At 45.6% G+C, this 16,622-nt stretch overlaps 1 protein-coding gene and 1 long non-coding RNA gene across 3 annotated transcripts in view; both read right to left on the reverse strand.

Moving 5' to 3' along the window:
• Positions 1-1,221, reverse strand: part of GALNT9 (polypeptide N-acetylgalactosaminyltransferase 9) — a 439,027-nt gene extending 437,806 nt beyond the window's left edge. The window contains exon 1 of the mRNA XM_090120751.1: positions 873-1,221. The gene's annotated coding sequence lies outside the window, so the exon portion shown is untranslated. The remainder of the gene's footprint in view (positions 1-872) is intronic.
• A 10,789-nt stretch (positions 1,222-12,010) lies between these two features.
• Positions 12,011-14,468, reverse strand: LOC149915549 (uncharacterized). Of its 2 annotated transcripts, none has more exons than XR_016458670.1 (3): positions 13,943-14,468; positions 12,264-12,394; positions 12,011-12,144 (listed from the first exon to the last, which is right to left on the reverse strand). It is a non-coding gene; the product is annotated as an uncharacterized LOC149915549 (long non-coding RNA). The 2 variants fall into 2 exon arrangements; XR_016458669.1 differs by having other exon boundaries at positions 12,011-12,149.
• Positions 14,469-16,622: the final 2,154 nt, after the last annotated feature.

The raw sequence follows: 16,622 nt of genomic DNA on the forward strand, positions 1-16,622 counted from the left end.
ACTTGTAGGGCACACAGAACTGTACTTTAACTCCAGTTAGTTAAGCACTGTATGTGAATGCACTTATCTCAGGCAAGCTCTATCAGAAGATGAGATCTACTTGCACCAGAGAGCTGAATGCCAGTTATCAGTCACCCTCCCACTGCACACAGCCAGCTGTAACACGATGGAAAGCGTAACAACAACAGAGGACCAAGATCCCAGGCTGCAGCAAGTAAGGCTTGCTCAAACACAACTACAGGCTCAAAAATACAGAAGCTCCTTACCTTTAGAAGGCCTCAGGCACACAAGGACCCCCAACAAAATATCCTCACCCCCACTGCCAACCCTTAAATGAGGTCTGAGAAGGGGAAGATTCTGACTCCACCCCTTCCAATCACTCAGGTTCATTGCCTGCACCTGAGCTCCCTGGGTTGGCCCTGCCTCCCCACCAGGTGCTCCATCACTGCTTCAGGCCCTAACTCAGCATTTCTGTTACACAAACAAAGAAAGAAAACCAGCATATACCCGCCTCCATGCATACACACAGCAAAATCAGAACATTTACTATGAAGATATTTATGTAACCTCTGTAGGCTTAGTCATAGACAAAAACATTGCATCCATCTGTCACGCTGGATCAAATAACTGATCCATCAAACCTAATAAGTACTTCTGGAAAGCAGAAGAAAAACATTCTCACATAATTGCGCCTCTTAAAGACACAGCCTCTGTTCTCAAGCTGTGTGCAAAGAGGAACAAGGCAGGTCCAGAAGGTCCTTTCCACACCAAGGGCTCACTTCAGGTCTCTCAGAACACGTCAAGCAGCAGGAATTGTGGAAGGCTGGGACTGCCGAGGGCGAAGGGAGGCAAGGAGCCCTTCTGCAACGTACCTCACACCAGATCTCAGCCCAGCTGAAACTCCTCGTCTTCTCTGAGCTCAGCCCCGCACCCACACAATTCACCACACAGCTGCGCCGGGCCACACGCAGCCCTACAATGCAAGGCAAAATCCAAATTCCATTTTTTTTCTCTCTCTCTGTAAGCTTCAACATGCACAGCCGGTACCGCACGTGCCTTACGTTTCCTCCGAGGCCGTTGGTTCGATCTGAGAGGAGGGCGGCGGGCGCGAGGCACCTCCCAGCACCTCCCAGCACCTCCCAGCACCCAGCTCCGCACCGCACACGGCACCCTGCAGCTCCTCCGGCCCCGGTCTCCGGCTCGCTGCCACAAGAGGGGGACAGAGCACCGCACAGCCCCGCAGTGCCCGCAGCCGCCCTGCCCCTCTGCCTGGGGCACGGCTGCCTCGGCGGCGCATCCCGCACGCGCGGGGCGCTGCACGGATTGCAGCGGGGCGGACGAGCGCCGCGCGAGCCCGCAGAGCAGCGCTGCTGCCCCGGGGTCACGGCGCCGCTGCTGCCCCGCATCGCTGCTGCTGTCGGGCGGCTCCGTCTGGGCACGCGCCGCAAAGAAAGTTGTTTGTTTAAGAGAGATTTGAGCGGCTCTCGGCCGCAAGTGACGAATCATTAGTTAATGCCTTCGGTAGGGACGGAAATAGCATCGATCAAAATGAATGCGTCTGGTAGCTAAATAGGAACGTAGTCATCCATTAAAATGTTAACGTTTATGAAAACTGTTTGCTCAAACAAAGTCATAAGAATCTCATTGTGATTTGACGATCAGCTAATGTCCCCTTAAGGCAGAATTGGAACACTCGGTGCTTGGAAGGAGATAACATTTTAAGTGCCCCATCATTTTGTAACTCCACAGTTATTCTGCAACATGATTAAGCCTTTGCATGGCAGCCCTGGAAATGGATGTCCTTTCGTTCTTTTTCATGCTTCCTTTCCAGCCACGTGTACGTGAACCAAAATCACAGGAATGGCCAAAGAGCTGAGCACTGGAGGTAAGCTGAAGGTACAGCCATGTGGCTCAGCCCTCCCTGGCCTGGCAGGGCTCACACAGCAGCACAAAGTGCTGGAGCTGAGAGCAGCTCTCCTTCAGATGTGGTGCTACTGGGGGGGGCTGACAAAGGAATCATAGAATCACCAAGGTTGGAAAAGCTCTCTAAGATCATCCAGTCCAACCATCCACCTATCACCAGTATTTCTCACTAAACCATGTCCAACATCTACACGTTTCTTCAGTGGCTGGTGACTCCACACGTCCCTGAGCAGCCCGTTCCAGTGCCTGAGCACTCTCTTGGAGATGAAAGCAAGGAGCATCCTTGCAGCCAATGGTCTGTGCTCAGGGAGAGCACAACAGCACAAACGATCCATGCAGCTATGCAGGTGTGCACACAACATGTGGCCCTACAGACTGCTCTGCCCTTGTGTGCATCCCAGTTGGTATTTCCATTCAGGCAGGCATGTTGGAGTCCTCAGCCTCAAACCCAACCCCATTTCCTTTTCTGAGAAGGGAGAAGTTATACATGTAATTAGATAACATTTAGCAGTAAGGCAGACTTAACAACTACAGGCAGGTTTCATTTTGAGTCATACTTTCAATTAAGCACGTACTGGATCTGCTTTCTTGTACACAAGCCTTAGACCCCCAGGAAGCTTGCTGTGAGCAGAGGCTGGCATGCAGGAAACACACGGTGTGTTCATGTGCTCAGAGATCTCTGGCCCTCCCCATTTCAGTATATCTTCAATTCAGATGTGACCTCAACAAATTCAGTTGGCCTCTGTGTGCTACATATAGCATTTCACTGGGCAGCTCTGAGGGATCCACTCACTGAGCTCCCACCAAGCTTTAATCTCCAGGTTCAAGCTAGCTCAGGCAGATCTCTCCAGAAATCTCCAAAATGCAGTTGGCAGGTGCAGTTTTATCCTGAAGTATTATTTCCACTGCAGTTAATAATGAATCATAACACATATGTTTGCAACAACTGACTCAGGCTATTTCCTACAGCCCTGAAATGGGTAAGAATAATCATCATGTCCTATGCCGAAATATCAATCTCTTCCAATACTGAGTGGGAAGAAGGGAATTTTGTATCTTGATAAGTTTTTAGTGTGTACTTAAAAAATCTTGAGGATTTTTATGACCTTACAGAGAAGTGCGGACCTTCTCTAGAAATTCATGGGTTTCATCTATTTCAGTTGAATTTAGTAAACAATGGCCCCATAGTTCCCAATGAATGGAGCTATAAACCCCCAATCACCAGCAATTCATTACACATTTGCTTTAATAAGAAAGATCCAAATTCTTTTGATAACCACAAGCAAATTGTGAGAGCTGTCTTTGTCCCGAAGAATTTCCACTATCATTCAGCGTTAGTCAAGCACTAATGGACATTAAAAAATAAAGAATTGCTGGAGACTGTAAAAAATACATCATTTCAACTTTCCCACGTGACTGAGGCCTTGAGAAATTGACTGGCATGGCTGTAACAAAATAATTAGTCTGTTATAGCTGTGCTGTATAACTTCTCCACATGGACACTCTATTCTAAAATTTAAGTGACTTTATTACAGGATAATTACTCAAGGACTTTAGTCCAGAACGAGGTTCTGCACAGGAGAGCTTTGCCCGTGTGCTCTAGTGATTTAAATTCACCATACTAAGCAGGTGAATTTTGCTGTGCAGACTCTCTGGAGAGACTGCCAGCAGCATTAGATAAGACATCCCCATTCTGTATTATCTGAAAATTGAACTTCTGCACTGCACGGAGCACAGCATGCCATTTTGCATGCTCTCACAAGCAGGCAGGGCATCTGCCTCCCACAGGAATGTACTCCCACGGCATGGAAGGAAGGGAAGGCAGATATCATGCAGTTGTAGAAAAAGAAGTGGGATTTAGTGAACGTAGGGTCACATTTTTCAAGTGTGCTATCAGATCCATTTTCAAATACAAACACTGGATGTGCAGCCTTTCCACCCACTTGCCTACATTTTTGGCTAGGAAAATCTGGCTCTGTTGCCAGATTTGCTTTCCTTGCTGGTGTCCTATTAATGCTCTTTCAGAAGTACGCAGCCCTTACACGGATTACATCTGGCCTTTACAAAACACTGTGCTTTTGCACACGATATCAATGCGTGCTGTCAAAGCCCCAGCCTTCAGCAGGGCTCCCCTGACTGGCTGCTGGCTGCCATCCTGGCTTGGCTGAGTCACCCAGGCCGCAAATGATTCATTAAAGCCGCTGAGGATCATCACAAGCCGCATTCTTTTAACGAGAGTTCACACACTTCGTCAACAAATGTCATGATTTGGGGTGTGAAGACACAGTGAGAACCTCTAACCTGGGACACACGAGAGGTTCCCCTTCCTCCTCCTCCTCGCACTAATTAGCTTTGCTACGATGCAGCGAGTGCTGACTACAGCAGTGCAAACGAGCCACGGCCTGCCTGATCTCAGAGCAAGGCAGCCCCAGTCTCTGCAGAGAGACCACCCGGGAATCTGGGGTGCTCCAGGCACAGTCATTTACCATGTGTTTGAAATTGAACTAATGGAAAGATCTTGTTCGGTCCCAAAACACAGCTGAGCTAACACGTAGGAATCAAAGGGAACAAGCAGTCCTATTAACAGCAGGATCAGTGAAGCCTGGTTTGCTGCGCATTTGTCTTTCGAAGTTGAGCCCCTCTGTGGATTTCCTCGTGCTTAGAGGACTGAGTTCATGGATTCTCTTCAATGGACGAGGGTTTAGCATGGTTTCTTTTGCCTACGCAGTACGCTGTGTTTTCCTAATTGTAAAACCTCAGCCCCCTAAATCAAATTAACCAGAAACTGACAATTTCTGCTGAAAACACTAAGAATTACCTACTGATGATGGCAAGCAGACTCAGGGCAAGAGTACAAGAATGGTCTATTAGAAGTTCAAGGCCTTCAGCTAATTCAGTCACAAATCAAAGACTGTCTGGGTACGAATGTGTTGTTAGAGGCTGTTCCAGCACTTCCCCATGTCACATGAGGATACATCTCCCTGCCCTACACTGGTGCCCTAGAATTTTAATACCTATAGATTTAATACCTATAGATTCTATAGAATACCTATAGAATCATAGAATGGTTTGGGTTGGCAGGGACCTTTAAGATCACCTATTTCCAACCCCCTGCTCTCTCTAGTCCAGGTTACTCACAGCCCCAACCAGCCTGGCCTTGAATGCTTCCAGGGTAGGGGCATCCTCAGCCTCGCTGGACAACCTGTGCCAGTGTCTCACAGTAAAGAATTTCTTCCTGTTATCAAGTCTAAATCTACCTTCTTCCAGTTAAAACCATTTTCCTTCATTAATACAATAATCATAAAAGCATCTTGAGACCAGGACAGGTAATTTATGCTCAAATCAGTTTTCAGTGGTAGTAAATCCTCTCATTTTATCTCCATTTGAAAGTGAAAAACTTGTTCATTGAAATGTATGTCACCTTGAGTGAGAATTAGAAAATGTCCAGTTGTCCACAGTTGGAGCAGACTGCTAATGGTGTTTGCCCCTCAACAACACACTGATATCTCCTCTGCTCTACAGAACAGCTTCTGCTGTGAAAGTTCTTCTCAAGTCCTTCAGAGCCAAACCACTGCCATACTTTCTCCAAAAGTACCAGTTCTGGGAGTCCAGAAGTAGTCTAGTTAATAGGAAGGGAAACAGCCCTTCTAGGCCCCCTATCACAGGCAGCAGCCATAAATGGAGCTTGCAGTTTCTAATGGGGCAGGGATTTCACTCCTAGGGGCCTATTTGCTCTTTTGTTTTTGTGTTAAAGAGTCTGGGAACCCGTGCCTGTAAGGGTCAAGCAGGGGCAATGCAATGCTCTTCTCCCCTTTCAAGTGCAAGGCGCAGCCCAGACCACTGCATGCTCCTGCATGTGAATTATTTAACCGTTCTGCTGGTTAAAAATAGAATGGCAGCAACTCCCTTTGCCTCTCAGCCTCTGACTGTTAAATGGGCCGGCAGAGCACAGCCAAGCTCTGGGGTCAGGGCTGGGCTGCGCATGCGACCAGGCGTGGGGTGCCAGAGGCTGCGAGAAGCAAGTGGCTGTGCAGCCTTGTTCCAGCCCGATGATATCAGCCTGGGAGAGAAAGGCAAGGCGAGCTCGGAACATTATGGAGCTGCCAAAGAAAACACTGTCTTCACAATGAACAAAAGTCTGATTAATTATTAATTGCCTGCCAGCTAATTAGCATTCCCTTGGGCAGCTGTCTACAGAATGCCTTATATTTCCAACCCACCCCAGGCCAACATCATCTATGCAAATGGCTTTGGATCAAAATTAGCAACTGATTCGTTGCCTGAAACAAGTTGTTCCCCTCTCCTCATCTCCTCCTGCCACCCCTTTTTTCTCCACCCAGGGGTTTGAGCTCATTACAGCGTAAGCTAAGCAGATGACGCCCCTTGCTGATGTCTCTCTCTGCAGTTCTTGCTCAGCCTTACTGAGAAACACAGACACCTCCCGCCAGCCCTCAGCCTTCACAACACGGGGACAACGTCAGTGTCTCAGCACTGTCACAAAGCCATGGCCATGTAGCAGGAGCAGCTCCAGGCTGCAAGGAAGTGGTGAGCAACACAAGCAGAGACCAACTCTTGGCTTTAGAACTGAAGGCAGCATTTAGGGAATTCTTCGTCAGCTAATGCTTGTGTTCAACTCCTATTAACGTTAATGGGACTTACGCACATGCATCAAGGGCAAACAGACCCCTTACCAGAGCAGAAGCATAAATTACAGCTAAGTACAGGCAGAGCAAACCTTCAGCTTGCTGTTTTACCCTGCTGAGAAGGATGCACTGCCATTTTAAGATCTCAGCAGCATTTTTTTTTTTAAGGGAAAGAGCCAATGCAGTTGGTGAAAAAATTGCAACAGAACATGAAAGTATCTCAGTATGCCATCACACTGCTAGGCAAAGGCTATTCCAAACCTACCCAAGCATTACAGCTCAAGGAAGCACAACATAAGTATTTATCATGCTGTCCTTGCAGTTCAGGCAAATCCCAAAATGGATTTATCATTTTCCCTGAAACCCTCACCCAGCTTTTGTATTCACACCTGACACCTGAGTGTATCTGATATACTTGTATTCATTAGACGATAATGTGCTTAAGAGTTTAACAGGATAGCAGGTAAAGTTCTCAAGGAAGGATGAAGAACGAGACAAGGATCAACTACAGAGTGGTCTTAGGTATGAAGGCTGACCATCAGCAACCAGGTGTAGCAGGGAAGATGAGCTGACCTGAGAACCAATGGCTGTAATGGACATCTCTCCAGCACCTTCACCAGACCTCAAACTGAATCCCCAGCTCCAGAGATCTGAGGAAGGATCAGGTCCCTCACAGCAAGGCCAGGTGACAGAGGCTGCCACGGCAACTGGAGAAGTCCTCACTAGAGAAAGCACAGAGTCACTGGGACAGAGCAGTGTCCTGGTCTGTTTATGCATTTTCTAGACATGGAGTCCTGCATCTAAGACTGTCCTGGCTGTCACTGCAATGTAAACATTGTAAATGGACTGGTTTTCACCCAAAGGCAGAAGATAAGTGCTTATGCAGCAAGACTATTAAGGTAAGAAGAGCAGTTGTGTTCTGACTGATGGGGCATAATGTGTGTGAAGTTCCTGGTTTATAGGCAAGGAACTTGATCTGCCACATAAAAAATAAAAAGCCCAATTACCACAGTCAAATTCTTACTCTCACCCTACAAGATTTACCATACCTTCTGTCTAGCTATACACTCTGCTGTGCCAGGAAGGCAGCACGTTAGTCAAGCACAAGATCATTAAGTTACATCTCCATAGCTATGGGATACAGCCCTCTGGGACTTATAGGCACTGCACGGGAGCAGAAGGTATTTTTACTGTGCCCCTGTTAATGGCTTTGCAAAGAACCTGCAGCCACGGTGCACAGGCAGATTTTTTTTTTATTAGACTACATTTTCCTCACGTCGTTGAGTCATATAAAGTACATAAACTCATGAAGTCCAACTAAGACTAGTATAAATCAGGGATAGCACCACTGAAGCCAATGAAGTTGCACTGGGGTGAAAAAGTGGCATAAATCAGAGCCTGATCAGGTACACATTTTCTTTAAGGTAGACAGACCATTAAGTGGCTTACATAGACTCCTTATCACATTACAGCTCTGTAAGGTAAATAACAGTCGCCATGCACTGTATGTAATGAATTGCAGCCTGCAAAATACAAATGGCCATTTTTCTCAGGGAATCTCAGCTCAGAGCTCTGGGACCAAAAATAATGGGCAATATTCTCCAGCATTCATGTGTGACATTCCCATTAGTATTAACAGGAGGTATGTGCCCAAAGTCAGGATGTATTCATCAGCAATCTGAATTGGATATTTCTGAGGCTCCTGATCAATGTTCCAGTTTCCTACCCAGAAATGATCCTCCTAGAGAACAGACACAGCTCTTTACTCACCCTTGCATAGCCATTGCACAGGAAAATATTTACACAGTGGTAGGTAGAGCTAGAATCAGAAGCAGGGCAGCCTTGTATCAGTTACCTCTAAACTAAACCCCCCAAAGCTGCCTTCTTCAGCCTCATGATGTGATGATTTGAAGGCCAGATGGCAGCTGGTAGCTAAAGCATGAAGAAGAAAAATGGGGAGAAGTTAGGTGACCATGAAGCAACAGGGCAGGTCAGCAGGAGCTAGTGAAACCATGTCTCTGACCTTTTGGTCACATATTCTGTTATATGCTACCACCTCTCTACATTTAACCTGGGAGGCTGTAATCTCTCTCGTGTTTCATAAGGTTAAGTCTATTGACTTCAAAGAAATCTGCACCAAGCTTATGTTGGAGAAGGTAAAAACAAAATTCTGATCCTCAAAATACAGCATAACTAACCAGTGAGATGATTTAATGTAGTACATTTACTGATGAACTTCAGAACACAAATGCTCAGCCTGTCTGTTTTCATCCCAAACAGCCTATGCGTGTGTTTTACTATTCTCTGCTTATTTTTTGAGTTACACTTCAAGGTGACTTGAATATGGAGCTGCAGCAGGTGCAACTGGTGACCAACCTGCAGCTGACACAGGCAGAGCGTGCATATGTGTGGAGCTTCATTAACAAGAACAGGCTGCTTCCTGAGTTGCACTTAAGGAGAGCCATAGGCTGCTTCAAAACGAAATATATGCTATCATATAACATATGATATATATATAATCATATAATATATATGATATGTGTGTATTATATGATGATATATAATATATTATAATATATATATAACCATATAATGATATGCTATAGCATGTCATTAGAACACAGAGCTTGGGGAGAGTGGTGTGAGTAGATAAATACAAAGCTAAGAAGCTGTGGAATCTGTACAGGAAAAATGGAATGAAAAACACAGAAAACTGAGGAGCACAGCTGCATCGAAATAACTCTAAGGAATTAGGAGATGGAACAGTTGCTTGCCTCAACCTAAGCCCTTATTTCTGAAAGTAAGAGCCTTGGCAGTACCAGTCCTGGCCTGCTCAGGCACTAGGAGTTTATCCCAGAGAACCAAAGGGCAGAACCGAGCGCCCATCCTCAACCTTCAGATCTCAAGATTTCAGAGCTATCAGCCGTGCAATTAAAAAAGGTGTTTTTAACAAAAACTTTCAGGACAGCAATACCAAGTGCTTGCAGCTGTGAACACAAGGGCTTAATCCCAGAGTTACTGGCCTGAGGATAAAGCCCAAGTACTCCATCCATACCTTCACAAGCTGTATTTAGGATAATAAAACAATGTAAATAGGTCTCCCAACTAAAAGATAACTGACAGCAATACAATGGAGGGGTCAGGGGAATCTAATCCAGAAATTCAGCGTGCACCCCCTTAAGCAAGGAATTGGAGCACTACTAAAAATAGAAGGTGAGACTGTCTGACAGCTAAATTGCCAGTGGTGGCTTAGCATGGATTCGGTTACATTGCTCAGCGACCCTCAGTGAATTAAATAGATTGAAATGCTAATGATAGAGTGAATTCCCAGTGCAGAGGTAGAATAAAGTAGTCAGATTGGGTTTCAGACAAGGTGAGTTCAATGGCAAGGGAGAGATCAGCGTTTGTTTGGATCAAGGTACAAAGGTAATTTGTCTAGATCAGGGCAGAGAGATGCTGCTTTAAAGCTAAGTAACACTCCACAGCCATGTGGTCCTGCCAGCCATCTCAGTGACTGGTAGCTTCTTACCATCACCGGAACATTTTTCACTGGTCTCAAAATGCTCTTAACGGCATTATCATTTATCTCCTAATTAGTTAAATGCTACTCTGATGACAGATGTGTGACGGTTCACCTGTGCTGTCACTCAGGCTACGCTTAAAAATTGCAGTGAGATTTGTTGCAAAGCATTGCAAAATGAGACAATAGGGTACATCAAGGGTGTGCTAACACAGCCTCGGGAGGAGAGAAAGAGCAGATTTGGTATATGTATATCTACAGGATACCACGGCCTCAAAAAGGATACAGAGGTTCATCTTCACTGCTCCTCAAAGTCAGGAATCAATGTTGTCAGTCTGCCAGCACAGACAGCAGACCCAGCCCTGACCAAATGCTGTGCCTGCCTGAGCCCAGGCCACCTCCTGAACAGAACGTATTCCTTAGGCTGGTGATAACACACGATGATGCCCTCATAAGGCACACAAAGAATGAGAATCCAGCCTGAAACTCTATCCAGGGTTTGCTCATTTAAAACAACTGTGGAGGCTCTCCAGAGCAGGTATATTACTACATAAATTCCAAGATCAATTTAGCCTTAAACAACTGATCCATCCCCTTTCATCCAAGGTCACACAGCAACTCAACGACACTAAATTAAAAAAAAAAAAAAAAAAAAAACAGCAACAAAAAAACCACAAATCCAGCACCGCAACCATCTTGAAATGAAATGCCCTATCCTAGCAGAAAGGGCAATTAAAGACCTTACTTGACAAGACAGGGGCCTCAGCATCACTTGGAGCTTTAAAAATGAGAGTAGGCATCTTTCTAAAGGATATGTTTCAATTCACTACTCTTGTAATACGTGATAGTTATTCTCATAAGAAAGTGACATTGTAACGTGTCATTCTACTATCAATCAGTGGTGTCATAGTACTTCAGCATCAGTTGTCTGTTTCCATTACAATAAATAAGAATTAGGTATTCTAGAGAAAAAAAAACGTTATGTAAGCCTATGTAAGGTTGGGGGAAACATAACAGTGTGCCCACAGGAGTTTCTTTTGCTGTAGCTCTCAGAAAGCCGTGAGCAGGAAATTCCAGCTCTTCTGATAGCAGTGCTTGTGGTCTAGGAACCAGATCTCATCATCTGGTCATTGAGTTAATTACTATGTAAGGGAAAAAAATAACAAAAAAAAACCCCAAACAAACAAACAAAAACACCAACCACATGAAAATAAGATTTTCCAGAGTGGTAATTCGATTTACATTGCTCTGTTTCAGTGCTGAGATACAAAAAGGACCAGTTTTCAGATGGCAGCTGACTGCAGGAATTAGCCCAGGCAGAATGCAATTTGAGCAGTCATTTTTCAGACACTGCACTTGGGATGGGACTTACTGCTGCCTTCCTCTTGACTCACATCAGGTCTTGGTTTTGTCTCATTATCACTAGAGGAAAAAGAACACGCGGGCAGTATTTGTGAACTGCATGTGGCAGCTATGATGACTGCCTGAGGACCATCATCCTCCGCATCCAAGGTTAACAGGAGGCTGGGGCCATTTCTCCCATTATACCAGTGAAAATGTGATTAAGTGCAGTCACTGAAGCAGAGAGGCTGACAGCAGAGCCTCACCCCTCATGGTTCCAGGCCTAAATGAGATTCAGCAAGTAGAAGTAATTCTTGAGAAGCAGCGCCCTGATATGCTCTCTCCATTCACTGTAAGTCCACTTCATGCCAAGTGACTCATTACCATGAGCGAAGGGAATGCGATTCAACCCGAAAAGTACATGTAATTTGCATAGATTACTTTCCCAGTTGGTTTCCATACTGTGGAGTAATAGGGACTGCCTTCGAGGCAAAAAAAAAGGATGGTCCCATGAGTAATTCCTTACTGAACTATTAAGAGATACTAGATTGAAGAGACATTTGGATACAGCAGTCAAGAAAAAAGCGCTGCAAAGAAGCAAGATTTGTGCTGCATTTATTTCTATTGTTGTGGAAGTGAAATGAAATTAGCATTTAGAGGACGTTTCAAACAGCACCGGTGAAGTGAGGAAGAAATGCTTCTCTTTGCAGCTCATGTCTGCGCTGGGAGAAAGAAAGAGAAGATTGGTTCAAAGATGTGTTTCTCTCCCCCAGCTGGGCATGGCTTGTTGCTCTGTCAGGGACAGCACCATACCAACAGCTTGTGTAGATACAGACCTGACTGCAGCATCAGGGGCTCATTTCTGTGAAGGAGGTGGTCTCCAGACTTGCTCCTCCCTCAGGGTGCTGCAGCACATCACAGGATGACACTCAGAGAGCTTTCAGCATTCATGTATCAGACCATTAACCTAAAATGAGGATGTGATTTCACTTACAGCTCCGCAGTAAAATGTAGCAACTGCAGTGGGTAGCATGTTGTGCTTTTGTTGAAGCAATTGCTGGCAGAATTATGACAGGAATAAGCAACTGGTTCCAGTGAAGTCCTAAGGACAAACCCAGACTGCTTACTTTCTACATAAATGGTTTAATGTAGCAGGGCACAGGAGGAGCAGAAGATCTGTCAGGAAAAGTAAACAGGAAAGGAAATATTACTTCAGAATAACTCCTCCCAAGTAAATTGAGCTTCCTGAAGCAGCAGCATGCAGCTACTGAGTTCCAAGTTTCATCCTGGCTCCAGGCACTGCGTGATGCTCCACTGACAAACAAACCAAGTTCAAGAAAAACAACCTTGCTAGATTAACAGAGCAAGGAAGGACTGGGGAGAGCTGACACACAGCTAACCACGTACAGGGCTTCTTGTACTGTAGGAGAGCAGGCAGGCTTTGATAAGCATCCAGATCTGAAGCCCATAAAAATTCCCCACATTTTGAACCATCAGCAAAGTCAACAGCATTTTAGGAAGTGTAGCAGTCAGTACACACAGGTGGCTGACCAGGATATCAGTGATGGCACCTACCGAGGAGAAGCAGAACACAGCAGCACCACAGGGCAGTACAATCCCTGCACAACTTAGGAGAGCAAAAGTAGAAATTTCACCCCAGTCACAGGTGGAAACATGAAATACAAAGCAGAGAATACTCTCAGGATGGGGGGAGAACTGGGAGTCCATTAGCCAAAACAGCACTGTGTCCTGTAGTTCTGGACCTCATAGAGAGGCACTATATAATCCCTGCACTTGAAGAAAGCATTTGGCTGATTTAGCAAGGGCTCTAAACACTGAACAGAAACCTTCTTAGAGTTGTTTTCTTTGAGTAGCTCAAAAGTCAAGTCAAAAGAGTCCCAAGGAACATTTTTATCCCAAAAGCTGCACAGAAGCACTGTACATCAGCACAAAGCAGACATGCAAATAAGTATCTAATTGCAAACCCATGGCTTTACTCAACCTTCCCTCCACAGCCTCACATCTCTTGAAGTCTGCTATCTTCTATTTCTTACCCTCCTGACCCAGTGACTTTAAGGTGGTTACCTATCTAAAACCATGCTGCTGCTAGAAGAGGAGGTTCACCTCTGCTCTCCATGTCACTCAAGGGGTGGGCGAATTGCACCCTCTACAAGGCACTCCAAGTCATTCTTCTGCATAAAAGAAACTAGAAATGAATGAGTATTAAGCGAGTTGATGAGACTGAGAGGATCAGGAAGCATTACATAAGCAGCATGACCTGTGACAAATATATGGACCTCTAGCTGTGTCTTTTAAGAAGAATTATGGCATGCTTTACAACCCTATCTGCAGCCCAGGCTGGGGAACCTTCCTGTAGCAAACTATGGCTCCATCTTCTTTCTAGGAAAGTCAGAGCTCAGGAGAGGACAACAAATACCAAAGTCTTCCCTCAGCACAGGAGCATTCCCAGTTCCCACAGTCCAGACAGCCCTATTATTGCTCTTCACATTCTTACCATGTTGTTCAAACTCCTTTGCTTTCCCACAGCACTTTGGCTGCAATCCCAGCCACACTGGAAGTATTTGTTTGTAGACAAGGCCCCGTGAGTCCACTCTTAGCAAAAAAAAAAACATTGTGTAGGATCTGAGCACAGAACTAGAACACAGAAGATCATAGCTGCTTGAGAACTTCCTTGGAAATGGAAGAGAGCTGCCTGTTCTGGGAGACAGGAAAGAGACTGCACAGGTGAAGAGATCAGTGCTAAGCAAGGTGTGGGCTCTTCTTAGCAGCTGGCAGAGGCTCAATAGCTCTTAGATCTACATCAGTCTTACTGCAGATTTTAATGTGAAATCAACTACCTGCAGCCAGTTCCAGGTATTGCACTCCGCTGTAACCACCTCCATCCATCCCAGGCAATCTCCATCCATGTGCTCCTCCCCTTGGCTTGTTCCACCTCCCAGCCCAGCAAGGTGATAGCTGCTCAGGACCCACACAGATATCCTTGCACTGAGAGTTCTTTTGCAGAGGGGAGGTGTCACCTCTGTCCCATCTCCCGCTATGGAGGAGCCCCACAGAGCAAACAGGTGCGCAGCAGCATCTCTCACACTATCAGCTCTTTGCCTTTCCCTAAGGAAAAGCTTTGTTAGTTTTTTTTTTTATCTGTCCCTTTCAGAAGAGGAAAGGAGGGGGGGGGATAACCATCAGCAAGCCCTTCTAAGCACTGATAGGGCCCTAAGGGCTTCTCCACACTACAGCAGTGTAACTCCTACAGGCTGCTATTGTGGTCTGTGTTTGCACTCTCTACTCCTTAATTACAACTGTTGTTGACAACTGTTTACAAGACCACTTGCAGCTCTGTCTTGGAAATCAATTCAGATGTCAACATTTACACTGTGAATGGGTTTGAAGCAAATGGGTAAAGGCCATAAACTTGACACCAGAAAATGTAAACCTTCAAAAAAGGAGGAGTGGGACTTCTTATAGATTGTGACACCGGGGGACACCAGCATCTGATCATTAACTGGATGCCTGCAATGGCAGTTGTGCAGCCAGCAGGGCAGTAGCTTTGTTTTCTTCTGCAACTATAACATGAATGTACATGAATCCCTAATAATAATACACATCATGATGAAGATTAAACCTCCCAAAGCAGCAAAACTCGGGATTCTCAGCGCTTGCCAGAGTCTGTTCCAAGCAAGCTGCATCTCTGAGCTGCAATGGCTGGAGGGGAGTCAGAAGATACTGGATGAGAGTTTACAGATGGGGAACCAAGGCACAGGAAGATTAATAATAATGATACTTATCGTTTCTTTAATTCTTTAAATGGTCCACACCCTTTAGAGATGTTGACTGATCAACCCTCTCACTACCCTGGGGGGAGGTGATTGACTATAGCTATCCCGTTTATCACAGATGGAGACAAGAAGCCTGAAATATGCTGTGCCCAAGGCCAAATAGTAGACAACAGATGAACATTATTCAGTGTTTTGAGTCCACTCAAACGCTCCATATCCTGCACAAAAACCATCTTAACGATTCCCTTTCTGACCGTCTTTATCCTATTGCTCCTTATAGTTGCAGACATGCAGAGCATCCCCAGTCCTCTTGCTGAAAAGATTAATTTGAGGCCAAGCACAAGGTGTCTTCACTGAAAAGCCCCCCAGAAGCCATTCCTTCCCCATGGACAATCTCTTCCCCAGCGGAAAGAATAATAGCTATGTAATGCCACCAGCATCCCAGGCATTCATCTTGCTGGGCTCACTTCTCCTCTTCCCACAGTACCAACTTTATTGTTCCAGTACTGCCCATAACAATCCCCTCCCTTTCCTCTGCTTTTCCAGCGGAAGGAGGACCACACGGGGCTGGGAATGGGGCTGAGTGAAGATTTTAGGAGGAACAGAAAGAAAAGAAACAGCACAGGCAATGTTGACAAAAGTCTGAGTAGAATCAGAATGGAAAATAAACAGTTGCCACCAGCAGAGTGAGCTTCTGGAACAGGAAGAGCAACAATATGGGCAAAACCGCAAGGACAAAGAAACCTCAGCCAATCTGTGTTGTTTTAAGGTGGACAGAGATGGCTGTTTGGGAAGCATGGGATCAGAGCTCATGAGGAAGGTTGTAAGGACAGCAATGGGTGTGGTGCAATCATGTAAAATGTTGAAAATCTGTTCAAGATGACCAACCCCCTGTTCCTCTCCTTTCCCCAGGGTGCAGACATCCCTCCTTCTCAAAATCACGAGCACATGTCCACCCAAGGGGATGAAAGGGACTGGTTCCTCCCTGCTGACTCTTGGAGTGCCAGAAGTGGCCCAGACCCATCTGTCAGCTGTACAGGGCTGGCCATCACAGGAAGCACAGGGAGATTTTCCTCCATGGGAAGATCATTCCCTGTTATCATTCAGGGTCTGAGCATAAATTACGTGATCCCTTGGGGCCCTTCTTCACGAGCAAAATTTAAGTCCTTAATGCCCATTAATTAGCTCAAAGTAGGCTTTGCGGGAAATGTGTAGTTTTTACATGAATCAGTGGGTTATATTAAAGACCAGCTCTGCATACTTTATTTGCTATATGATTCAGCAGATCTCGAGCATGCACTTAACTTTAAACATGCTTTCAGAGCTCTGTGAAGTCTGTGGAAGGCTGCTAAAATGCTTCAATTACTTGGAGCTTATTTAGACTGTGTGTGATTTAGGGCT

Source organism: Phasianus colchicus, chromosome 18 (assembly GCF_987193195.1).
Source record: "Phasianus colchicus chromosome 18, bPhaCol1.hap1.1, whole genome shotgun sequence".
NCBI lineage: Eukaryota > Metazoa > Chordata > Aves > Galliformes > Phasianidae > Phasianus > Phasianus colchicus.